Genomic DNA, 27,525 nt, shown 5'->3' on the forward strand with positions numbered 1-27,525 from the left:
AGTATTGAGCGTGAGGGTCCTGAATCTCACAGTGTGTTCCCGTACCCAGTCTGAGGGTCCTAAATTCCAGTGTCTATTCCAGTACACAGTGTGGATGTCCTGAATTCCACAGTGTAATCCACTACCGAGTGTGAGGTTCCTTCTTTCCACAGTGTAATCCACTACCGAGTGTGAAGGACCGGGATTGCACTGTGCAATCCAGCACCGAGAGAGAGAGTCCTGAATTACCCTGTATAACCCAGTACCAAGAGTGAGGGTCCTGAATTCAACAGTGTAATCCAGTACTGAGTGTGAGTGTCCTGAATTGCACTGCGTAATCCAGTACTGAGTGTGAGGGTCCTGAATCACACAATGTTACCCAATACTGAGTCTGAGGTTCTTGAATTCCTCAGTGTAATCCACTACCTTGTGTGAGGGTCCCTAATTCTGCAGTGTAATCCAGCACCGACGTGAGGGTCCTCAATTTAACAGTGTTTTCCAGTACCTAGTGTGAGGGTCCTGAATTCCACAGAATAACCCAGAATCGAGTGTGAGGGTCCTGAATCCCACAGTGTAACCTAGTATCGAGTGCGAGGTTACTTAATTCCACAGTGTAATCCACTACCGAGTGTGAGGGTCCTGAATTCCACTGTGTAATCCAGTACTGAGTGTGAGGGTCCGGAATTCCACAGTGTTATCCACTACCATGTGTGAGGGTCCTGAATTCCACAGTGTAATCCACGTCCAAGTGTGGGGGTCCTGAATCTCACGTGTAACGCAGTATCGAGTGGGAGGTTCCTTAATTACTCAGGGTAATCCAGTACTGAGTGTGAGGGTCCTGAATTCCACAGTGTGTTCCAGTACCCAGTCTGAGGGTTCTAAATTCCAGAGTCTATTCCAGTAACGAGTTTGGGGGTCCTGAATTGCACTGTGTAATCCAGTGCCAAGCGTGAGGTTCTTGAATTCCACAGTGTAATCCACTACCGAGTGTCAGGGTCCTGCATTGCACAGTGTTACCCATTACTGAGTCTGAGGTTCCTGAATTCCGCAGTGTAATCCACTACCGATTGTCAGGGTCCTGCATTGCACTGTGTAATCCAGTACTGAGCGTGAGGGTCCTGAATCCCACAGTGTAATCCACTACTTTGTGTGAGGGTCCCTAATTACACAGAGTAATCCAGTACCAAGAGTGATGGTCCTGAATCCCACAGTGTAATCCACTAATTTGTGTGAAGGTCCCTAATTACACAGTGTAGTCCAGTACCAAGAGTGAGGGTCCTGAATTCCACAGTGTAATCCAGTACTGAGCGTGAGGGTCCTGAATCCCAATGTGTAATCCACTACTTTGTGTGAGGGTCCATAATTACACAGTGTAATCCAGCACCAAGAGTGAAGGTCCTGAATTCAACAGTGTAATCCAGTACTGAGTGTGAGGGTCCTGAATTCCACAGTGTAATCCAGTACTGAGCATGAGGGTCCTGAATCCCACAGTTAAATCCACTACTTTGTGTGAGGGTCCATAATTATGCAGTGTAATCCAGTACTGAGTGTGAGGGTACTGAATTCCACAGTGTTATCCACTACCATGTGTAAGGGTCCGGAATTCCACAGTGTAATCCACGTCCAAGAGTGGGGGTCCTGAATCTCACGTGTAACACAGTATCGAGTGGGAGGTTCCTTAATTACTCAGGGTAATCCAGTACTGAGTGTGAGGGTCCTGAATTCCACTGTGTAATCCAGTACCGTGTGTGAGGGTCCTGAATTCCACAGTGTGTTCCAGTACCCAGTCTGAGGGTCCTAAATTCCAGAGTCTATTCCAGTAACGAGTTTGGGGGTCCTGAATTGCACTGTGTAATCCAGTGCCAAGCGTGAGGTTCTTGAATTCCACAGTGTAATCCACTACCGAGTGTCAGGGTCCTGCATTGCACAGTGTTACCCATTACTGAGTCTGAGGTTCCTGAATTCCGCAGTGTAATCCACTACCGAGTGTCAGGGTCCTGCATTGCACTGTGTAATCCAGTACTGAGCGTGAGGGTCCTGAATCCCACAGTGTAATCCACTACTTTGTGTGAGGGTCCCTAATTACACAGAGTAATCCAGTACCAAGAGTGATGGTCCTGAATTCCACAGTGTAATCCAGTACTGAGCGTGAGGGTCCTGAATCCCAATGTGTAATCCACTACTTTGTGTGAGGGTCCATAATTACACAGTGTAATCCAGCACCAAGAGTGAAGGTCCTGAATTCAACAGTGTAATCCAGTACTGAGTGTGAGGGTCCTGAATTCCACAGTGTAATCCAGTACTGAGCATGAGGGTCCTGAATCCCACAGTTAAATCCACTACTTTGTGTGAGGGTCCATAATTATGCAGTGTAATCCAGTACTGAGTGTGAGGGTACTGAATTCCACAGTGTTATCCACTACCATGTGTAAGGGTCCGGAATTCCACAGTGTAATCCACGTCCAAGAGTGGGGGTCCTGAATCTCACGTGTAACACAGTATCGAGTGGGAGGTTCCTTAATTACTCAGGGTAATCCAGTACTGAGTGTGAGGGTCCTGAATTCCACTGTGTAATCCAGTACCGTGTGTGAGGGTCCTGAATTCCACAGTGTGTTCCAGTACCCAGTCTGAGGGTCCTAAATTCCAGAGTCTATTCCAGTAACGAGTTTGGGGGTCCTGAATTGCACTGTGTAATCCAGTGCCAAGCGTGAGGTTCTTGAATTCCACAGTGTAATCCACTACCGAGTGTCAGGGTCCTGCATTGCACAGTGTTACCCATTACTGAGTCTGAGGTTCCTGAATTCCGCAGTGTAATCCACTACCGAGTGTCAGGGTCCTGCATTGCACTGTGTAATCCAGTACTGAGCGTGAGGGTCCTGAATCCCACAGTGTAATCCACTACTTTGTGTGAGGGTCCCTAATTACACAGAGTAATCCAGTACCAAGAGTGATGGTCCTGAATTCCACAGTGTAATCCAGTACTGAGAGTGAGGGTCCTGTATTTAACAGTGTTTTTCAGTACCTAGTGTGAGGGTCCTAAATTCCAGAGTCTATTCGACTGCGGACTGTGAGGGACCTGATTTCCACAGTGTAATCCAGTACCGTGTGTGAGGGTCCTGAATTGCACTGTGTAATCCAGTACCGAGTGTGAGGGTCCTGAATTGCACTGTGTAATCCAGTACCGAGTGTGAGGGTCCTGAATTCCACAGTGTAATCCACTACCGAGTGTGAGGGTCCTGCATTGCACTGTGTAATCCAGTACCGAGAGCGAGGGTCCTGAATTTAACAGTGTTTTCCAGTACCTAGTGTGAGGGTCCTGAATCCCACAGAGTAACCCAGTATCGAGTGTGAGGTTCGTTCTTTCACAGTGTAATCCACTACCCAGTGTGAAGGACCTGGATTGCACTGTGCAATCCAGCACCGAGAGAGAGGGTCCTGAATTATCCTGTATAACCCAGTACCAAGAGTGAGGGTCCTGAATTCAACAGTGTAATCCAGTACTGAGTGTGAGGGTCCTGAATTGCACTGCGTAATCCAGTACTGAGTGTGAAGGTCCTGAATTCCACAGTGTAATCTAGTACCAAGAGTGAGGGTCCTGAATTCAACAGTGTAATCTAGTACTGAGTGTGAGGGTCCTGAATTGCACTGCGTAATCCAGTACTGAGTGTGAAGGTCATGAATTCCACAGTGCAAGCCACTACCGAGTGTGAGGGACCTGAATTGCACTGTGTAATCCAGTACCGAGTGTGAGGGTCCTGAATTCCACAGTGTAATCCACTACCGAGTGTGAGGGTCCTGATTTCCAAAGTATAATCCACTACAGAGTGTGAGGGTCCTGAATTCCACAGTTTAACCCAGTTTCGAGTGTGTGGTTCCTGAATCCCACAGTATAACCCAGTACCAAGCGTGAGGTTCCTGAATTCCGCTGTGTAATCCACTACCGGGTATGAGGGCCCTGCATTGCCCTGTGTAAGCCACTACCGAGTGTGAGGGACCTGAATTGCACTGTGTAATCCAGTACCGAGTGTGAGGGTCCTGAATTCCACAGTGTAATCCACTACCGAGTGTGAGGGTCCTGATTTCCAAAGTATAATCCACTACAGAGTGTGAGGGTCCTGAATTCCACAGTTTAACCCAGTTTCGAGTGTGTGGTTCCTGAATCCCACAGTGTAACCCAGTACCAAGCGTGAGGTTCCTGAATTCCGCTGTGTAATCCACTACCGGGTATGAGGGTCCTGCATTGCCCTGTGTAATCCATTACCGGGTGTGAGGGTCCTGCATTGCCCTGTGTAATCCAATACCGAGAGCGAGGGTCCTGAATTTAACAGTGTTTTCCAGTACCTAGTGTGAGAGTCCTGAGTCCCACAGAGTAACCCAGTATCGAGTGTGAGGTTCCTTCTTTCCACAGTGTAATCCACTACCGAGTGTGAGGGACCTGAATTGCACTGTGCAATCCAGTACCGAGTGTGAGGGTCCTGAATTCCACAGTGTAATCCAGCACCGAGAGAGAGGGTCCTGAATTACCCTGTATAACCAGGTACCAAGAGCGAGGGTCCTGAATTCAACAGTGTAATCCAGTATTGAGTGTGAGGGTCCTGAATTGCACTGCGTAATCCAGTACTGAGTGTGAAGGTCCTGAATTCCACAGTGTAATCCACTACCGAGTGTGAGGGACCTGAATTGCACTGTGTAATCCAGTACCGAGTGTGAGGGTCCTGAATTCCACAGTATAATCCACTACAGAGTGTGAAGGTCCTGAATTCCACAGTGTGTTCCAGTACCCAGTCTGAGGGTCCTAAATTCCAGAGTCTATTCCAGTACACAGTGTGGGGGTCCTGAATTCCACAGTGTAATCCAGTACCGAGAGTGAGGGTCCTGAATTTAACAGTGTTTTTCAGTACCTAGTGTGAGGGTCCTAAATTCCAGAGTCTATTCGACTGCGGACTGTGAGGGACCTGATTTCCACTGTGCAATCCAGTACCGAGTGTGAGGGTCCTGAATTCCACAGTGTAATCCACTACCGAGTGTGAGGGACCTGATTTCCACAGTGTAATCCACTACCGAGTGTGAGTGTCCTGCATTGCACTGTGTAATCCAGTACCGAGAGCGAGGGTCCTGAATTTAACAGTGTTTTCCAGTACCTAGTGTGAGGGTCCTAAATTCCAGAGTCGATTCCATTGCGGATTGTGAGGGTCCTGAATTCCACTGTGTAATCCAGTACCGAGATTGAGGGTCCTGAATCCCACAGAGTAACCCAGTATCGAGTGTGAGTTTCCTGAATCCCACAGTGTAATCCTCGACGGAGTGTGAGGGTCCTGCATTGAACTGTGTAATCCAATACTGAGTGTGAGGGTATTGAATTCCACAGTGTAATCCAGTACTGAGTGTGAGGGTCCTGAATCACACAATGTTACCCAATACTGAGTCTGAGGTTCTTGAATTCCTCAGTGTAATCCACTACCTTGTGTGAGGGTCCCTAATTCTGCAGTGTAATCCAGCACCGACGTGAGGGTCCTCAATTTAACAGTGTTTTCCAGTACCTAGTGTGAGGGTCCTGAATTCCACAGAATAACCCAGAATCGAGTGTGAGGGTCCTGAATCCCACAGTGTAACCTAGTATCGAGTGCGAGGTTACTTAATTCCACAGTGTAATCCACTACCGAGTGTGAGGGTCCTGAATTCCACTGTGTAATCCAGTACTGAGTGTGAGGGTCCGGAATTCCACAGTGTTATCCACTACCATGTGTGAGGGTCCTGAATTCCACAGTGTAATCCACGTCCAAGTGTGGGGGTCCTGAATCTCACGTGTAACGCAGTATCGAGTGGGAGGTTCCTTAATTACTCAGGGTAATCCAGTACTGAGTGTGAGGGTCCTGAATTCCACTGTGTAATCCAGTACCGTGTGTGAGGGTCCTGAATTCCACAGTGTGTTCCAGTACCCAATCTGAGGGTCCTAAATTCCAGAGTCTATTCCAGTAACGAGTTTGGGGGTCCTGAATTACACTGTGTAATTCAGTGCCAAGCGTGAGGTTCTTGAATTCCACAGTGTAATCCACTTCCGAGTGTCAGGGTCCTGCATTGCACAGTGTTACCCATTACTGAGTCTGAGGTTCCTGAATTCCGCAGTGTAATCCACTACCGAGTGTCAGGGTCCTGCATTGCACTGTGTAATCCAGTACTGAGCGTGAGGGTCCTGAATCCCAATGTGTAATCCACTACTTTGTGTGAGGGTCCATAATTATGCAGTGTAATCCAGTACCAAGAGTGAGGGTCCTGAATTCAACAGTGTAATCCAGTACTGAGTGTGAGGGTCCTGAATTGCACTGCGTAATCCGGTACAGAGTGTGAAGGTCCTGAATTCCACAGTGTAATCCAGTACCGTGTGTGAGGGTCCTGAATTCCACAGTGTAATCCAGTATTGAGCGTGAGGGTCCTGAATCTCACAGTGTGTTCCCGTACCCAGTCTGAGGGTCCTAAATTCCAGTGTCTATTCCAGTACACAGTGTGGATGTCCTGAATTCCACAGTGTAATCCACTACCGAGTGTGAGGTTCCTTCTTTCCACAGTGTAATCCACTACCGAGTGTGAAGGACCGGGATTGCACTGTGCAATCCAGCACCGAGAGAGAGAGTCCTGAATTACCCTGTATAACCCAGTACCAAGAGTGAGGGTCCTGAATTCAACAGTGTAATCCAGTACTGAGTGTGAGTGTCCTGAATTGCACTGCGTAATCCAGTACTGAGTGTGAGGGTCCTGAATCACACAATGTTACCCAATACTGAGTCTGAGGTTCTTGAATTCCTCAGTGTAATCCACTACCTTGTGTGAGGGTCCCTAATTCTGCAGTGTAATCCAGCACCGACGTGAGGGTCCTCAATTTAACAGTGTTTTCCAGTACCTAGTGTGAGGGTCCTGAATTCCACAGAATAACCCAGAATCGAGTGTGAGGGTCCTGAATCCCACAGTGTAACCTAGTATCGAGTGCGAGGTTACTTAATTCCACAGTGTAATCCACTACCGAGTGTGAGGGTCCTGAATTCCACTGTGTAATCCAGTACTGAGTGTGAGGGTCCGGAATTCCACAGTGTTATCCACTACCATGTGTGAGGGTCCTGAATTCCACAGTGTAATCCACGTCCAAGTGTGGGGGTCCTGAATCTCACGTGTAACGCAGTATCGAGTGGGAGGTTCCTTAATTACTCAGGGTAATCCAGTACTGAGTGTGAGGGTCCTGAATTCCACAGTGTGTTCCAGTACCCAGTCTGAGGGTTCTAAATTCCAGAGTCTATTCCAGTAACGAGTTTGGGGGTCCTGAATTGCACTGTGTAATCCAGTGCCAAGCGTGAGGTTCTTGAATTCCACAGTGTAATCCACTACCGAGTGTCAGGGTCCTGCATTGCACAGTGTTACCCATTACTGAGTCTGAGGTTCCTGAATTCCGCAGTGTAATCCACTACCGATTGTCAGGGTCCTGCATTGCACTGTGTAATCCAGTACTGAGCGTGAGGGTCCTGAATCCCACAGTGTAATCCACTACTTTGTGTGAGGGTCCCTAATTACACAGAGTAATCCAGTACCAAGAGTGATGGTCCTGAATCCCACAGTGTAATCCACTAATTTGTGTGAAGGTCCCTAATTACACAGTGTAGTCCAGTACCAAGAGTGAGGGTCCTGAATTCCACAGTGTAATCCAGTACTGAGCGTGAGGGTCCTGAATCCCAATGTGTAATCCACTACTTTGTGTGAGGGTCCATAATTACACAGTGTAATCCAGCACCAAGAGTGAAGGTCCTGAATTCAACAGTGTAATCCAGTACTGAGTGTGAGGGTCCTGAATTCCACAGTGTAATCCAGTACTGAGCATGAGGGTCCTGAATCCCACAGTTAAATCCACTACTTTGTGTGAGGGTCCATAATTATGCAGTGTAATCCAGTACTGAGTGTGAGGGTACTGAATTCCACAGTGTTATCCACTACCATGTGTAAGGGTCCGGAATTCCACAGTGTAATCCACGTCCAAGAGTGGGGGTCCTGAATCTCACGTGTAACACAGTATCGAGTGGGAGGTTCCTTAATTACTCAGGGTAATCCAGTACTGAGTGTGAGGGTCCTGAATTCCACTGTGTAATCCAGTACCGTGTGTGAGGGTCCTGAATTCCACAGTGTGTTCCAGTACCCAGTCTGAGGGTCCTAAATTCCAGAGTCTATTCCAGTAACGAGTTTGGGGGTCCTGAATTGCACTGTGTAATCCAGTGCCAAGCGTGAGGTTCTTGAATTCCACAGTGTAATCCACTACCGAGTGTCAGGGTCCTGCATTGCACAGTGTTACCCATTACTGAGTCTGAGGTTCCTGAATTCCGCAGTGTAATCCACTACCGAGTGTCAGGGTCCTGCATTGCACTGTGTAATCCAGTACTGAGCGTGAGGGTCCTGAATCCCACAGTGTAATCCACTACTTTGTGTGAGGGTCCCTAATTACACAGAGTAATCCAGTACCAAGAGTGATGGTCCTGAATTCCACAGTGTAATCCAGTACTGAGAGTGAGGGTCCTGTATTTAACAGTGTTTTTCAGTACCTAGTGTGAGGGTCCTAAATTCCAGAGTCTATTCGACTGCGGACTGTGAGGGACCTGATTTCCACAGTGTAATCCAGTAACGTGTGTGAGGGTCCTGAATTGCACTGTGTAATCCAGTACCGAGTGTGAGGGTCCTGAATTGCACTGTGTAATCCAGTACCGAGTGTGAGGGTCCTGAATTCCACAGTGTAATCCACTACCGAGTGTGAGGGTCCTGCATTGCACTGTGTAATCCAGTACCGAGAGCGAGGGTCCTGAATTTAACAGTGTTTTCCAGTACCTAGTGTGAGGGTCCTGAATCCCACAGAGTAACCCAGTATCGAGTGTGAGGTTCGTTCTTTCACAGTGTAATCCACTACCCAGTGTGAAGGACCTGGATTGCACTGTGCAATCCAGCACCGAGAGAGAGGGTCCTGAATTATCCTGTATAACCCAGTACCAAGAGTGAGGGTCCTGAATTCAACAGTGTAATCCAGTACTGAGTGTGAGGGTCCTGAATTGCACTGCGTAATCCAGTACTGAGTGTGAAGGTCCTGAATTCCACAGTGTAATCTAGTACCAAGAGTGAGGGTCCTGAATTCAACAGTGTAATCTAGTACTGAGTGTGAGGGTCCTGAATTGCACTGCGTAATCCAGTACTGAGTGTGAAGGTCATGAATTCCACAGTGCAAGCCACTACCGAGTGTGAGGGACCTGAATTGCACTGTGTAATCCAGTACCGAGTGTGAGGGTCCTGAATTCCACAGTGTAATCCACTACCGAGTGTGAGGGTCCTGATTTCCAAAGTATAATCCACTACAGAGTGTGAGGGTCCTGAATTCCACAGTTTAACCCAGTTTCGAGTGTGTGGTTCCTGAATCCCACAGTATAACCCAGTACCAAGCGTGAGGTTCCTGAATTCCGCTGTGTAATCCACTACCGGGTATGAGGGTCCTGCATTGCCCTGTGTAAGCCACTACCGAGTGTGAGGGACCTGAATTGCACTGTGTAATCCAGTACCGAGTGTGAGGGTCCTGAATTCCACAGTGTAATCCACTACCGAGTGTGAGGGTCCTGATTTCCAAAGTATAATCCACTACAGAGTGTGAGGGTCCTGAATTCCACAGTTTAACCCAGTTTCGAGTGTGTGGTTCCTGAATCCCACAGTGTAACCCAGTACCAAGCGTGAGGTTCCTGAATTCCGCTGTGTAATCCACTACCGGGTATGAGGGTCCTGCATTGCCCTGTGTAATCCATTACCGGGTGTGAGGGTCCTGCATTGCCCTGTGTAATCCAATACCGAGAGCGAGGGTCCTGAATTTAACAGTGTTTTCCAGTACCTAGTGTGAGAGTCCTGAGTCCCACAGAGTAACCCAGTATCGAGTGTGAGGTTCCTTCTTTCCACAGTGTAATCCACTACCGAGTGTGAGGGACCTGAATTGCACTGTGCAATCCAGTACCGAGTGTGAGGGTCCTGAATTCCACAGTGTAATCCAGCACCGAGAGAGAGGGTCCTGAATTACCCTGTATAACCAGGTACCAAGAGCGAGGGTCCTGAATTCAACAGTGTAATCCAGTATTGAGTGTGAGGGTCCTGAATTGCACTGCGTAATCCAGTACTGAGTGTGAAGGTCCTGAATTCCACAGTGTAATCCACTACCGAGTGTGAGGGACCTGAATTGCACTGTGTAATCCAGTACCGAGTGTGAGGGTCCTGAATTCCACAGTATAATCCACTACAGAGTGTGAAGGTCCTGAATTCCACAGTGTGTTCCAGTACCCAGTCTGAGGGTCCTAAATTCCAGAGTCTATTCCAGTACACAGTGTGGGGGTCCTGAATTCCACAGTGTAATCCAGTACCGAGAGTGAGGGTCCTGAATTTAACAGTGTTTTTCAGTACCTAGTGTGAGGGTCCTAAATTCCAGAGTCTATTCGACTGCGGACTGTGAGGGACCTGATTTCCACTGTGCAATCCAGTACCGAGTGTGAGGGTCCTGAATTCCACAGTGTAATCCACTACCGAGTGTGAGGGACCTGATTTCCACAGTGTAATCCACTACCGAGTGTGAGTGTCCTGCATTGCACTGTGTAATCCAGTACCGAGAGCGAGGGTCCTGAATTTAACAGTGTTTTCCAGTACCTAGTGTGAGGGTCCTAAATTCCAGAGTCGATTCCATTGCGGATTGTGAGGGTCCTGAATTCCACTGTGTAATCCAGTACCGAGATTGAGGGTCCTGAATCCCACAGAGTAACCCAGTATCGAGTGTGAGTTTCCTGAATCCCACAGTGTAATCCTCGACGGAGTGTGAGGGTCCTGCATTGAACTGTGTAATCCAATACTGAGTGTGAGGGTATTGAATTCCACAGTGTAATCCAGTACTGAGTGTGAGGGTCCTGAATCACACAATGTTACCCAATACTGAGTCTGAGGTTCTTGAATTCCTCAGTGTAATCCACTACCTTGTGTGAGGGTCCCTAATTCTGCAGTGTAATCCAGCACCGACGTGAGGGTCCTCAATTTAACAGTGTTTTCCAGTACCTAGTGTGAGGGTCCTGAATTCCACAGAATAACCCAGAATCGAGTGTGAGGGTCCTGAATCCCACAGTGTAACCTAGTATCGAGTGCGAGGTTACTTAATTCCACAGTGTAATCCACTACCGAGTGTGAGGGTCCTGAATTCCACTGTGTAATCCAGTACTGAGTGTGAGGGTCCGGAATTCCACAGTGTTATCCACTACCATGTGTGAGGGTCCTGAATTCCACAGTGTAATCCACGTCCAAGTGTGGGGGTCCTGAATCTCACGTGTAACGCAGTATCGAGTGGGAGGTTCCTTAATTACTCAGGGTAATCCAGTACTGAGTGTGAGGGTCCTGAATTCCACTGTGTAATCCAGTACCGTGTGTGAGGGTCCTGAATTCCACAGTGTGTTCCAGTACCCAATCTGAGGGTCCTAAATTCCAGAGTCTATTCCAGTAACGAGTTTGGGGGTCCTGAATTACACTGTGTAATTCAGTGCCAAGCGTGAGGTTCTTGAATTCCACAGTGTAATCCACTTCCGAGTGTCAGGGTCCTGCATTGCACAGTGTTACCCATTACTGAGTCTGAGGTTCCTGAATTCCGCAGTGTAATCCACTACCGAGTGTCAGGGTCCTGCATTGCACTGTGTAATCCAGTACTGAGCGTGAGGGTCCTGAATCCCAATGTGTAATCCACTACTTTGTGTGAGGGTCCATAATTATGCAGTGTAATCCAGTACCAAGAGTGAGGGTCCTGAATTCAACAGTGTAATCCAGTACTGAGTGTGAGGGTCCTGAATTGCACTGCGTAATCCGGTACAGAGTGTGAAGGTCCTGAATTCCACAGTGTAATCCAGTACCGTGTGTGAGGGTCCTGAATTCCACAGTGTAATCCAGTATTGAGCGTGAGGGTCCTGAATCTCACAGTGTGTTCCCGTACCCAGTCTGAGGGTCCTAAATTCCAGTGTCTATTCCAGTACACAGTGTGGATGTCCTGAATTCCACAGTGTAATCCACTACCGAGTGTGAGGTTCCTTCTTTCCACAGTGTAATCCACTACCGAGTGTGAAGGACCGGGATTGCACTGTGCAATCCAGCACCGAGAGAGAGAGTCCTGAATTACCCTGTATAACCCAGTACCAAGAGTGAGGGTCCTGAATTCAACAGTGTAATCCAGTACTGAGTGTGAGTGTCCTGAATTGCACTGCGTAATCCAGTACTGAGTGTGAGGGTCCTGAATTCCACAGTGTAATCCAGTACTGAGCATGAGGGTCCTGAATCCCACAGTTTAATCCACTACTTTGTGTGAGGGTCTATAATTATGCAGTGTAATCCAGTACCAAGAGTGAGGGTCCTGAATTCAACAGTGTAATCCAGTACTGAGTGTGAGGGTCCTAAATTGCACTGCGTAATCCAGTACTGAGTGTGAAGGTCCTGAATTCCACAGTGTAATCCAGTACAAGGTGTGAGGTTCCTGAATTCCACAGTGTAATCCAGTCCTGAGCGTGAGGGTCCTGAATTCCACAGTGTGTTCCAGTACCCAGTCTGAGGGTCTTAATTCCAGAGTCTATTCCAGTACACAGTGTGGAGGTCCTGAATTCCACAGTGTAATCCAGTACCGAGTTTGAGGGTCCTGAATCGCACAGTTTAACCCAGTTTCGAGTGTGTGGTTCCTGTATCCCACAGTGTAACCCAGTACCAAGCGTGAGGTTCCTGAATTCCACAGTGTAATCCACTACCGAGTGTCAGGATCCTGCATTGCACTGTGTAATCCAGTACCGAGCGCGAGGGTACTGAATTTAACACTGTTTTCCTGTACCTAGTGTGAGAGTCCTGAATCCCACAGAGTAACCCAGTATCGAGTGTGAGGTTCGTTCTTTCACAGTGTAATCCACTACCCAGTGTGAAGGACCTGGATTGCACTGTGCAATACAGCACCGAGAGAGAAGGTCCTGAATTATCCTGTATAACCCAGTACCAAGAGTGAGGGTCCTGAATTCAACAGCGTAATCCAGTACTGAGTGTGAGGGTCCTGAATTGCACTGCGTAATCCAGTACTGAGTGTGAAGGTCATGAATTCCACAGTGTAAGCCACTACCGAGTGTGAGGGACCTGAATTGCACTGTGTAATCCAGTACCGAGTGTGAGGGTCCTGAATTCCACAGTGTAATCCACTACCGAGTGTGAGGGTCCTGATTTCCAAAGTATAATCCACTACAGAGTGTGAGGGTCCTGAATTCCACAGTGTAATCCAGTACCGAGTTTGAGGGTCCTGAATCGCACAGTTTAACCCAGTTTCGAGTGTGTGGTTCCTGAATCCCACAGTGTAATCCACTACCGAGTGTGAGGGTCCTGCATTGCACTGTGTAATCCAATACCGAGAGCGAGGGTCCTGAATTTAACAGTGTTTTCCAGTACCTAGTGTGAGAGTCCTGAATCCCACAGAGTAACCCAGTATCGAGTGTAAGGTTCCTTCTTTCCACAGTGTAATCCACTACCGAGTGTGAGGGACCTGAATTAATCCGGAATCCTGAATTAACCCACACTGAATTAATACTGTGCAATCCAGTACCGAGTGTGAGGGTCATGAATTCCACAGTGTAATCCAGCACCGAGAGAGAGGGTCCTGAATTACCCTGTATAACCCAGTACCAAGAGTGAGGGTCCTGAATTCAACAGTGTAATCCAGTATTGAGTGTGAGGGTCCTGAATTGCACTGTGTAATCCAGTACTGAGTGTGAGGGTCCTGAATTCCACAGTGTAATCCAGTACTGAGCATGAAGGTCCTGAATCCCACAGTTTAATCCACTACTTTGTGTGAGGGTCTATAATTATGCAGTGTAATCCAGTACCGAGTGTGAGGTTCCTGAATTCCACAGTGTAATCCAGTACTGAGCATGAGGGTCCTGAATCCCACAGTTTAATCCACTACTTTGTGTGAGGGTCTATAATTATGCAGTGTAATCCAGTACCAAGAGTGAGGGTCCTGAATTCAACAGTATAATCCAGTACTGAGTGTGAAGGTCCTGAATTGCACTGCGTAATCCAGTACTGAGTGTGAAGGTCCTGAATACCACAGTGTAATCCAGTACCCAGTCTGAGGGTCCTGAATCGCACAGTTTAACCCAGTTTCGAGTGTGTGGTTCCTGTATCCCACAGTGTAACCCAGTACCAAGCGTGAGGTTCCTGAATTCCACAGTGTAATCCACTACCGAGTGTGAGGGTCCTGAATTCCACAGTGTAATCCAGTATTGAGCGTGAGGGTCCTGAATTCCACAGTGTGTTCCCGTACCCAGTCTGAGGGTCCTAAATTCCAGAGTCTATTCCAGTACACAGTGTGGATGTCCTGAATTCCACAGTGTAATCCACTACCGAGTGTGAGGTTCCTTCTTTCCACAGTGTAATCCACTACCGAGTGTGAGGGACCTGAATTGCACTGTGTAATCCAGTACCGAGTGTGAGTGTCCTGAATTCCACAGTGTAATCCACTACCGAGTGTGAGGGTCCTGATTTCCAAAGTATAATCCACTACAGAGTGTGAGGGTCCTGAATTCCACAGTTTAACCCATTTCGAGTGTGTGGTTCCTGTATTCCACAGTGTAACCCAGTACCAAGCGTGAGGTTCCTGAATTCCACTGTGTAATCCAGTACCGAGTGTGAGGGTCCTGCATTGCCCTGTGTAATCCAATACCGAGAGCGAGGGTCCTGAATTTAACAGTGTTTTCCAGTACCTAGTGTGAGAGTCCTGAATCCCACAGAGTAACCCAGTATCGAGTGTGAGGTTCCTTCTTTCCACAGTGTAATCCACTACCGAGTGTTAAGGACCTGAATTGCACTGTGTAATCCAGTACCGAGTGTGAGGGTCCTGAATTCCACAGTGTAATCCAGCACCGAGAGAGAGGGTCCTGAATTACCCTGTATAACCCAGTACCAAGAGTGAGGGTCCTGAATTCAACAGTGTAATCCAGTACTGAGTGTGAGGGTCCTGAATTCCACAGTGTAATCCAGTACCGAGAGTGAGGGTCCTGAATTGCACTGTGTCATCCAGTACCGAGTGTAGAGGGTCCTGAATTCCACAGTGTAATCCACTACCGAGTGTGAGGGTCCTGATATCCAAAGTATAATCCACTACAGAGTGTGAGTGTCCTGAATTCCACAGTGTAATCCAGTACCGAGTTTTGTGTCCTGAATCGCACAGTTTAACCCAGTTTCGAGTGTGTGGTTCCTGTATCCCACAGTGTAACCCAGTACCAAGCATGAGGTTCCTGAATTCCACAGTGTAATCCACTACCGAGTGTCAGGGTCCTGCATTGCACTGTGTAATCCAGTACCGAGCGCGAGGGTCCTGAATTTAACACTGTTTTCCTGTACCTAGTGTGAGAGTCCTGAATCCCACAGAGTAACCCAGTATCGAGTGTGAGGTTCGTTCTTTCACAGTGTAATCCACTACCCATTGTGAAGGACCTGGATTGCACTGTGCAATCCAGCACCGAGAGAGTGGGTCCTGAATTATCCTGTATAACCCAGTAAAAAGAGTGAGGGTCCTGAATTCAACAGTGTAATCCAGTACTGAGTGTGAGGGTCCTGAATTGCACTGCGTAATCCAGTACTGAGTGTGAAGGTCCTGAAATCCACAGTGTAATCCAGTACCAAGAGTGAGGGTCCTGAACCCAACAGTGTAAACTAGTACTGAGTGTGAGGGTCCTGAATTGCACTGCGTAATCCAGTACTGAGTGTGAAGGTCATGAATTCCACAGTGTAAGCCACTACCGAGTGTGAGGGACCTGAATTGCACTGTGTAATCCAGTACCGAGTGTGAGGGTCCTGAATTCCACAGTGTAATCCACTACCGAGTGTGAGGGCCCTGATTTCCAAAGTATAATCCACTACAGTGTGTGAGGGTCCTGAATTCCACAGTTTAACCCATTTCGAGTGTGTGGTTCCTGAATCCCACAGTGTAACCCAGTACCAAGCGTGAGGTTCCTGAATTCCGCTGTGTAATCCACTACCGGGTATGAGGGTCCTGCATTGCCCTGTGTAATCCAATACCGAGAGCGAGGGTCCTGAATTTAACAGTGTTTTCCAGTACCTAGTGTGAGAGTCCTGAATCCCACAGAGTAACCCAGTATCGAGTGTGAGGTTCCTTCTTTCCACAGTGTAATCCACTACCGAGTGTGAGGGACCTGAATTGCACTGTGTAATCCAGTACCGAGTGTGAGGGTCCTGAATTCCACAGTGTAATCCAGCACCGAGAGAGAGGGTCCTGAATTACCCTGTATAACCCAGTACCAAGAGTGAGGGTCCTGAATTCAACAGTGTAATCCACTACCGAGTGTGAGGGTCCTGATATCCAAAGTATAATCCACTACAGAGTGTGAAGGTCCTGAATTCCACAGTGTGTTCCAGTACCCAGTCTGAGGGTCCTAAATTCCAGAGCCTATTCCAGTACACAGTGTGGGGGTCCTGAATTCCACAGTGTAATCCAGTACCGAGAGAGAGGGTCCTGAATTTAACAGTGTTTTTCAGTACCTAGTGTGAGGGTCCTAAATTCCAGAGTCTATTCGACTGCGGACTGTGAGGGACCTGATTTCCACAGTGCAATCCAGTACCGAGTGTGAGGGTCCTGAATTCCACTGTGTAATCCACTACCGAGTGTGAGGGTCCTGCATTGCACTGTGTAATGCAGTACCGAGAGCGAGGGTCCTGAATTTAACAGTGTTTTCCAGTACCAAGTGTGAGAGTCCTGAATCCCACAGAGTAACCCAGTATCGAGTGTGAGGTTCCTTCTTTCCACAGTGTAATCCACTACCGAGTGTGAGGGACCTGAATTGCACTGTGCAATCCAGTACCGAGTGTGAGGATCCTGAATTCCACAGAGTAACCCAGAATCGAGTGTGAGGGTCCTGAATCCCACAGTGTAACCTAGTATCGAGTGCGAGGTCCCTTAATTCCACAGTGTAATCCAGTACCGAGTGTGAGGGTCCTGAATTCCACAGTGTTATCCACTACCATGTGTGAGGGTCCTGAATTCCACAGTGTAATCCATGTGCAAGTGTGGGGGTCCTGAATCTCACGTGTAACGCAGTATCGAGTGGGAGGTTCCTTAATTACTCAGGGTAATCCAGTACTGAGTCTGAGGGTCCTGAATTCCACAGTGTGTTCCAGTACCCAGTCTGAGGGTCCTAAATTCCAGAGTCTATTCCAGTAACGAGTTTGGGGGTCCTGAATTGCACTGTGTAATCCAGTGCCAAGCGTGAGGTTCTTGAATTCCACAGTGTAATCCACTACCGAGTGTCAGGGTCCTGCATTGCACAGTGTTACCCATTACTGAGTCTGAGGTTCCTGAATTCCGCAGTGTAATCCACTACCGAGTGTCAGGGTCCTGCATTGCACTGTGTAATCCAGCACTGAGCGTGAGGGTCCTGAATCCCACAGTGTAATCCACTAATTTGTGTGAAGGTCCCTAATTACACAGTGTAATCCAGTACCAAGAGTGAGGGTCCTGAATTCCACAGTGTAATCCAGTACTGAGCGTGAGGGTCCTGAATCCCAATGTGTAATCCACTACTTTGTGTGAGGGTCCATAATTACACAGTGTAATCCAGCACCAAGAGTGAAGGTCCTGAATTCAACAGTGTAATCCAGTACTGAGTGTGAGGGTCCTGAATTCCACAATGTAATCCAGTACAGAGCATGAGGGTCCTGAATCCCACAGTTTAATCCACTACTTTGTGTGAGGGTCCATAATTATGCAGTGTAATCCAGTACCAAGAGTGAGGGTCCTGAATTCAACAGTGTAATCCAGTACTGAGTGTGAGGGTACTGAATTCCACAGTGTTATCCACTACCATGTGTGAGGGTCCTGAATTCCACAGTGTAATCCACGTCCACGTGTGGGGGTCCTGAATCTCACGTGTAACGCAGTATCGAGTGGGAGGTTCCTTAATTACTCAGGGTAATCCAGTACTGTGTGTGAGGGTCCTGAATTCCACTGTGTAATCCAGTACCGTGTGTGAGGGTCCTGAATTCCACAGTGTGTTCCAGTACCCAGTCTGAGGGATCTAAATTCCAGAGTCTATTCCAGTAACGAGTTTGGGGGTCCTGAATTACACTGTGTAATTCAGTGCCAAGCGTGAGGTTCTTGAATTCCACAGTGTAATCCACTACCGAGTGTCAGGGTCCTGCATTGAACAGTGTTACCCATTACTGAGTCTGAGGTTCCTGAATTCCGCAGTGTAATCCACTACCGAGTGTCAGGGTCCTGCATTGCACTGTGTAATCCAGTACTGAGCGTGAGGGTCCTGAATCCCAATGTGTAATCCACTACTTTGTGTGAGGGTCCATAATTACACAGTGTAATCCAGTACCAAGAGTGAGGGTTCTGAATTCAACAGTGTAATCCAGTACTGAGTGTGAGGGTCCTGAATTGCACTGCGTAATCCAGTACTGAGTGTGAAGGTCCTGAATTCCACAGTGTAATCCAGTACCGAGTGTGAGGGTCCTGAATTCCACAGTGTAATCCAGTATTGAGCGTGAGGGTCCTGAATTTCACAGTGTGTTCCCGTACCCAGTCTGAGGGTCCTAAATTCCAGTGTCTATTCCAGTAAACAGTGTGGATGTCCTGAATTCCACAGTGTAATCCACTACCGAGTGTGAGGTTCCTTCTTTCCACAGTGTAATCCACTACCGAGTGTGAAGGACCGGGATTGCACTGTGCAATCCAGCACCGAGAGAGAGAGTCCTGAATTACCCTGTATAACCCAGTACCAAGATTGAGGGTCCTGAATTCAACAGTGTAATCCAGTACTGAGTGTGAGTGTCCTGAATTGCACTGCGTAATCCAGTACTGAGTGTGAGGGTCCTGAATTCCACAGTGTAATCCAGTACTGAGCATGAGGGTCCTGAATCCCACAGTTTAATCCACTACTTTGTGTGAGGGTCTATAATTATGCAGTGTAATCCAGTACCAAGAGTGCGGGTCCTGAATACAACAGTGTAATCCAGTACTGAGTGTGAGGGTCCTAAATTGCACTGCGTAATCCAGTACTGAGTGTGAAGGTCCTGAATTCCACAGTGTAATCCAGTACCGAGTGTGAGGTTCCTGAATTCCACAGTGTAATCCAGTCCTGAGCGTGAGGGTCCTGAATTCCACAGTGTGTTCCAGTACCCAGTCTGAGGGTCTTAATTCCAGAGTCTATTCCAGTACACAGTGTGGAGGTCCTGAATTCCACAGTGTAATCCAGTACCGAGTTTTGGGTCCTGAATCGCACAGTTTAACCCAGTTTCGAGTGTGTGGTTCCTGTATCCCACAGTGTAACCCAGTACCAAGCGTGAGGTTCCTGAATTCCACAGTGTAATCCACTACCGAGTGTCAGGGTCCTGCATTGCACTGTGTAATCCAGTACCGAGCGCGAGGGTCCTGAATTTAACACTGTTTTCCTGTACCTAGTGTGAGAGTCCTGAATCCCACAGAGTAACCCAGTATCGAGTGTGAGGTTCGTTCTTTCACAGTGTAATCCACTACCCATTGTGAAGGACCTGGATTGCACTGTGCAATCCAGCACCGAGAGAGTGGGTCCTGAATTATCCTGTATAACCCAGTAAAAAGAGTGAGGGTCCTGAATTCAACAGTGTAATCCAGTACTGAGTGTGAGGGTCCTGAATTGCACTGCGTAATCCAGTACTGAGTGTGAAGGTCCTGAAATCCACAGTGTAATCCAGTACCAAGAGTGAGGGTCCTGAACCCAACAGTGTAAACTAGTACTGAGTGTGAGGGTCCTGAATTGCACTGCGTAATCCAGTACTGAGTGTGAAGGTCATGAATTCCACAGTGTAAGCCACTACCGAGTGTGAGGGACCTGAATTGCACTGTGTAATCCAGTACCGAGTGTGAGGGTCCTGAATTCCACAGTGTAATCCACTACCGAGTGTGAGGGCCCTGATTTCCAAAGTATAATCCACTACAGTGTGTGAGGGTCCTGAATTCCACAGTTTAACCCATTTCGAGTGTGTGGTTCCTGAATCCCACAGTGTAACCCAGTACCAAGCGTGAGGTTCCTGAATTCCGCTGTGTAATCCACTACCGGGTATGAGGGTCCTGCATTGCCCTGTGTAATCCAATACCGAGAGCGAGGGTCCTGAATTTAACAGTGTTTTCCAGTACCTAGTGTGAGAGTCCTGAATCCCACAGAGTAACCCAGTATCGAGTGTGAGGTTCCTTCTTTCCACAGTGTAATCCACTACCGAGTGTGAGGGACCTGAATTGCACTGTGTAATCCAGTACCCAGTCTGAGGGTCCTAAATTCCAGAGTCTATTCCAGTAACGAGTTTGGGGGTCCTGAATTGCACTGTGTAATCCAGTGCCAAGCGTGAGGTTCTTGAATTCCACAGTGTAATCCTGTACCGAGTGTCAGGGTCCTGCATTGCACAGTGTTACCCATTACTGAGTCTGAGGTTCCTGAATTCCGCAGTGTAATCCACTACCGAGTGTCAGGGTCCTGCATTGCACTGTGTAATCCAGCACTGAGCGTGAGGGTCCTGAATCCCACAGTGTAATCCACTAATTTGTGTGAAGGTCCCTAATTACACAGTGTAATCCAGTACCAAGAGTGAGGGTCCTGAATTCCACAGTGTAATCCAGTACTGAGCGTGAGGGTCATGAATCCCAATGTGTAATCCACTACTTTGTGTGAGGGTCCATAATTACACAGTGTAATCCAGCACCAAGAGTGAAGGTCCTGAATTCAACAGTGTAATCCAGTACTGAGTGTGAGGGTCCTGAATTCCACAATGTAATCCAGTACAGAGCATGAGGGTCCTGAATCCCACAGTTTAATCCACTACTTTGTGTGAGGGTCCATAATTATGCAGTGTAATCCAGTACCAAGAGTGAGGGTCCTGAATTCAACAGTGTAATCCAGTACTGAGTGTGAGGGTACTGAATTCCACAGTGTTATCCACTACCATGTGTGAGGGTCCTGAATTCCACAGTGTAATCCACGTCCAAGTGTGGGGGTCCTGAATCTCACGTGTAACGCAGTATCGAGTGGGAGGTTCCTTAATTACTCAGGGTAATCCAGTACTGAGTGTGAGGGTCCTGAATTCCACTGTGTAATCCAGTACCGTGTGTGAGGGTCCTGAATTCCACAGTGTGTTCCAGTACCCAGTCTGAGGGTCCTAAATTCCAGAGTCTATTCCAGTAACGAGTTTGGGGGTCCTGAATTACACTGTGTAATTCAGTGCCAAGCGTGAGGTTCTTGAATTCCACAGTGTAATCCACTACCGAGTGTCAGGGTCCTGCATTGCACAGTGTTACCCATTACTGAGTCTGAGGTTCCTGAATTCCGCAGTGTAATCCACTACCGAGTGTCAGGGTCCTGCATTGCACTGTGTAATCCAGTACTGAGCGTGAGGGTCCTGAATCCCAATGTGTAATCCACTACTTTGTGTGAGTGTCCATAATTATGCAGTGTAATCCAGTACCAAGAGTGAGGGTCCTGAATTCAACAGTGCAATCCAGTACTGAGTGTGAGGGTCCTGAATTGCACTGCGTAATCCAGTACTGAGTGTGAAGGTCCTGAATTCCACAGTGTAATCCAGTACCGAGTGTGAGGGTCCTGAATTCCACAGTGTAATCCAGTATTGAGCGTGAGGGTCCTGAATTTCACAGTGTGTTCCCGTACCCAGTCTGAGGGTCCTAAATTCCAGTGTCTATTCCAGTACACAGTGTGGATGTCCTGAATTCCACAGTGTAATCCACTACCGAGTGTGAGGTTCCTTCTTTCCACAGTGTAATCCACTACCGAGTGTGAAGGACCGGGATTGCACTGTGCAATCCAGCACCGAGAGAGAGAGTCCTGAATTACCCTGTATAACCCAGTACCAAGATTGAGGGTCCTGAATTCAACAGTGTAATCCAGTACTGAGTGTGAGTGTCCTGAATTGCACTGCGTAATCCAGTACTGAGTGTGTGGTTCCTGAATCCCACAGTGTAATCCACTACCGAGTGTGAGGGTCCTGCATTGCACTGTGTAATCCAATACCGAGAGCGAGGGTCCTGAATTTAACAGTGTTTTCCAGTACCTAGTGTGAGAGTCCTGAATCCCACAGAGTAACCCAGTATCGAGTGTAAGGTTCCTTCTTTCCACAGTGTAATCCGCTACCGAGTGTGAGGGACCTGAATTGCACTGTGCAATCCAGTACCGAGTGTGAGGGTCATGAATTCCAAAGTGTAATCCAGCACCGAGAGAGAGGGTCCTGAATTACCCTGTATAACCCAGTACCAAGAGTGAGGGTCCTGAATTCAACAGTGTAATCCAGTATTGAGTGTGAGGGTCCTGAATTGCACTGCGTAATCCAGTACTGAGTGTGAGGGTCCTGAATTCCACAGTGTAATCCAGTACTGAGCATGAAGGTCCTGAATCCCACAGTTTAATCCACTACTTTGTGTGAGGGTCTATAATTATGCAGTGAAATCCAGTACTGAGTGTGAGGGTCCTGAATTCCACAGTGTAATCCAGTACTGAGCATGAGGGTCCTGAATCCCACAGTTTAATCCACTACTTTGTGTGAGGGTCTATAATTATGCAGTGTAATCCAGTACCAAGAGTGCGGGTCCTGAATACAACAGTGTAATCCAGTACTGAGTGTGAGGGTCCTAAATTGCACTGCGTAATCCAGTACTGAGTGTGAAGGTCCTGAATTCCACAGTGTAATCCACTACCGAGTGTGAGGTTCCTGAATTCCACAGTGTAATCCAGTCCTGAGCGTGAGGGTCCTGAATTCCACAGTGTGTTCCAGTACCCAGTCTGAGGGTCTTAATTCCAGAGTCTATTCCAGTACACAGTGTGGAGGTCCTGAATTCCACAGTGTAATCCAGTACCGAGTTTGAGGGTCCTGAATCGCACAGTTTAACCCAGTTTCGAGTGTGTGGTTCCTGTATCCCACAGTGTAACCCAGTACCAAGCGTGAGGTTCCTGAATTCCACAGTGTAATCCACTACCGAGTGTCAGGATCCTGCATTGCACTGTGTAATCCAGTACCGAGCGCGAGGGCCCTGAATTTAACACTGTTTTCCTGGACCTAGTGTGAGAGTCCTGAATCCCACAGAGTAACCCAGTATCGAGTGTGAGGTTCGTTCTTTCACAGTGTAATCCACTACCCAGTGTGAAGGAACTGGATTGCACTGTGCAATCCAGCACCGAGAGAGAAGGTCCTGAATTATCCTGTATAACCCAGTACCAAGAGTGAGGGTCCTGAATTCAACAGTGTTATCCAGTACTGAGTGTGAGGGTCCTGAATTGCACTGCGTAATCCAGTACTGAGTGTGAAGGTCATGAATTCCACAGTGTAAGCCACTACCGAGTGTGAGGGACCTGAATTGCACTGTGTAATCCAGTACCGAGTGTGAGGGTCCTGAATTCCACAGTGTAATCCACTACCGAGTGTGAGGGTCCTGATTTCCAAAGTATAATCCACTACAGAGTGTGAGTGTCCTGAATTCCACAGTGTAATCCAGTACCGAGTTTGAGGGTCCTGAATCGCACAGTTTAACCCAGTTTCGAGTGTGTGGTTCCTGAATCCCACAGTGTAATCCACTACCGAGTGTGAGGGTCCTGCATTGCACTGTGTAATCCAATACCGAGAGCGAGGGTCCTGAATTTAACAGTGTTTTCCAGTACCTAGTGTGAGAGTCCTGAATCCCACAGAGTAACCCAGTATCGAGTGTAAGGTTCCTTCTTTCCACAGTGTAATCCACTACCGAGTGTGAGGGACCTGAATTGCACTGTGCAATCCAGTACCGAGTGTGAGGGTCATGAATTCCACAGTGTAATCCAGCACCGAGAGAGAGGGTCCTGAATTACCCTGTATAACCCAGTACCAAGAGTGAGGGTCCTGAATTCAACAGTGTAATCCAGTATTGAGTGTGAGGGTCCTGAATTGCACTGCGTAATCCAGTACTGAGTGTGAGGGTCCTGAATTCCACAGTGTAATCCAGTACTGAGCATGAAGGTCCTGAATCCCACAGTTTAATCCACTACTTTGTGTGAGGGTCTATAATTATGCAGTGTAATCCAGTACCGAGTGTGAGGTTCCTGAATTCCACATTGTAATCCAGTACTGAGCATGAGGGTCCTGAATCCCACAGTTTAATCCACTACTTTGTGTGAGGGTCTATAATTATGCAGTGTAATCCAGTACCAAGAGTGAGGGTCCTGAATTCAACAGTATAATCCAGTACTGAGTGTGAGGGTCCTGAATTGAACTGCGTAATCCAGTATTGAGCGTGAGGGTCCTGAATTCCACAGTGTGTTCCAGTACCCAGTCTGAGGGTCCTGAATCGCACAGTTTAACCCAGTTTCGAGTGTGTGGTTCCTGTATCCCACAGTGTAACCCAGTACCAAGCGTGAGGTTCCTGAATTCCACAGTGTAATCCACTACCGAGTGTCAGGGTCCTGCATTGCACTGTGTAATCCAGTACCGAGCGCGAGGGTCCTGAATTTAACAGTGTTTTTCAGTACCTAGTGTGAGAGTCCTGAATCCCACAGAGTAACCCAGTATCGAGTGTGAGGTTCGTTCTTACACAGTGTAATCCACTACCCAGTGTGAAGGACCTGGATTGCACTGTGCAATCCAGCACCGAGAGAGAGGGTCCTGAATTATCCTGTATAAACCAGTACCAAGAGTGAGGGTCCTGAATTCAACAGTGTAATCCAGTACTGAGTGTGAGGGTCCTGAATTGCACTGCGTAATCCAGTACTGAGTGTGAAGGTCCTGAAATCCACAGTGTAATCCAGTACCAAGAGTGAGGGTCCTGAATTCAACAGTGCAATCTAGTACTGAGTGTGAGGGTCCTGAATTGCACTGCGTAATCCAGTACTGAGTGTGAAGGTCCTGAATTCCACAGTGTAATCCACTACCGAGTGTGAGGGTCCTGATTTCCAAAGTATAATCCACTACAGAGTGTGAGGGTCCTGAATCGCACAGTTTAACACAGTTTCGAGAGTGTGGTTCCTGAATCCCACAGTGTAACCCAGTACCAAGCGTGAATTTCCTGAATTCCGCTGTGTAATCCACTACCGGGTATGAGGGTCCTGCATTGCACTGTGTAATCCAATACCAAGAGCGAGGGTCCTGAATTTAACAGTGTTTTCCAGTACCTAGTGTGAGAGTCCTGAATCCCACCGAGTAACCCAGTATCGAGTGTGAGGTTCCTTCTTTCCACAGTGTAATCCACTACCGAGTGTGAGGGACCTGAATTGCACTGTGTAATCCAGTACCGAGTGTGAGGGTCCAAAATTCCACAGTGTAATCCAGCACCGAGAGAGAGGGTCCTGAATTACCCTGTATAACCCAGTACCAAGAGTGAGGGTCCTGAATTCAACAGTGTAATCCAGTACTGAGTGTGAGGGTCCTGAATTGTACTGCATAATCCAGTACTGAGTGTGAAGATCCTGAACTCCACAGTGTAATCCACTACCGAGTGTGAGGGACCTGAATTGCACTGTGTAATCCAGTACCGAGTGTAGAGGGTCCTGAATTCCACAGTGTAATCCACTACCGAGTGTGAGGGTCCTGATATCCAAAGTATAATCCACTACAGAGTGTGAAGGTCCTGAATTCCACAGTGTGTTCCAGTACCCAGTCTGAGGGTCCTAAATTCCAGAGTCTATTCCAGTACACAGTGTGGGGGTCGTGAATTCCACAGTGTAATCCAGTACCGAGTGTGAGGTTCCTGAATTTCACAGTGTAATCCAGTCCTGAGCGTGAGGGTCCTGAATTCCACAGTGTGTTCCAGTACCCAGTCTGAGGGTCCTAAATTCCAGAGTCTATTCCAGTACACAGTGTGGAGGTCCTGAATTCCACAGTGTAATCCAGTACCAAGAGTGAGGGTCCTGAATTCAACAGTGTAATCTAGTACTGAGTGTGAGGTTCCTGAATTGCACTGCGTAATCCAGTACTGAGAGTGAAGGTCATGAATTCCACAGTGTAAGCCACTACCGAGTGTGAGGGACCTGAATTGCACTGTGTAATCCAGTACCGAGTGTGAGGGTCCTGAATTCCACAGTGTAATCCACTACCGAGTGTGAGGGTCCTGATTTCCAAAGTATAATCCACGACAGAGTGTGAGGGTCCTGAATTCCACAGTTTAACCCATTTCGAGTGTGTGGTTCCTGAATCCCACAGTGTAACCCAGTACCAAGCGTGAATTTCCTGAATTCCGCTGTGTAATCCACTACCGGGTGTCAGGGTCCTGAATTCCGCTGTGTAATCCACTACCGGGTATGAGGGTCCTGCATTGCACTGTGTAATCCAATACCGAGAGCGAGGGTCCTGAATTTAACAGTGTTTTCCAGTACCTAGTGTGAGAGTCCTGAATCCCACCGAGTAACCCAGTATCGAGTGTGAGGTTCCTTCTTTCCACAGTGTAATCCACTACCGAGTGTGAGGGACCTGAATTGCACTGTGTAATCCAGTACCGAGTGTGAGGGTCCAAAATTCCACAGTGTAATCCAGCACCGAGAGAGAGGGTCCTGAATTACCCTGTATAACCCAGTACCAAGAGTGAGGGTCCTGAATTCAACAGTGTAATCCAGTACTGAGTGTGAGGGTCCTGAATTGTACTGCATAAGCCAGTACTGAGTGTGAAGATCCTGAACTCCACAGTGTAATCCACTACCGAGTGTGAGGGACCTGAATTGCACTGTGTAATCCAGTACCGAGTGTAGAGGGTCCTGAATTCCACAGTGTAATCCACTACCGAGTGTGAGGGTCCTGATATCCAAAGTATAATCCACTACAGAGTGTGAGTGTCCTGAATTCCACAGTGTGTTCCAGTACCCAGTCTGAGGGTCCTAAATTCCAGAGTCTATTCCAGTACACAGTGTGTGGGTCCTGAATTCCACAGTGTAATCCAGTACCGAGTGTGAGGTTCCTGAATTTCACAGTGTAATCCAGTCCTGAGCGTGAGGGTCCTGAATTCCACAGTGTGTTCCAGTACCCAGTCTGAGGGTCCTAAATTCCAGAGTCTATTCCAGTACACAGTGTGGAGGTCCTGAATTCCACAGTGTAATCCAGTACCGAGTTTTGGGTCCTGAATCGCACAGTTTAACCCAGTTTCGAGTGTGTGGTTCCTGTATCCCACAGTGTAACCCAGTACCAAGCGTGAGGTTCCTGAATTCCACAGTGTAATCCACTACCGAGTGTCAGGGTCCTGCATTGCACTGTGTAATCCAGTACCGAGCGCGAGGGTCCTGAATTTAACACTGTTTTCCTGTACCTAGTGTGAGAGTCCTGAATCCCACAGAGTAACCCAGTATCGAGTGTGAGGTTCGTTCTTTCACAGTGTAATCCACTACCCATTGTGAAGGACCTGGATTGCACTGTGCAATCCAGCACCGAGAGAGAGGGTCCTGAATTATCCTGTATAACCCAGTAAAAAGAGTGAGGGTCCTGAATTCAACAGTGTAATCC

Source organism: Hemitrygon akajei, chromosome 18 (genome assembly GCF_048418815.1).
Source record: "Hemitrygon akajei chromosome 18, sHemAka1.3, whole genome shotgun sequence".
Taxonomy (NCBI): domain Eukaryota; kingdom Metazoa; phylum Chordata; class Chondrichthyes; order Myliobatiformes; family Dasyatidae; genus Hemitrygon; species Hemitrygon akajei.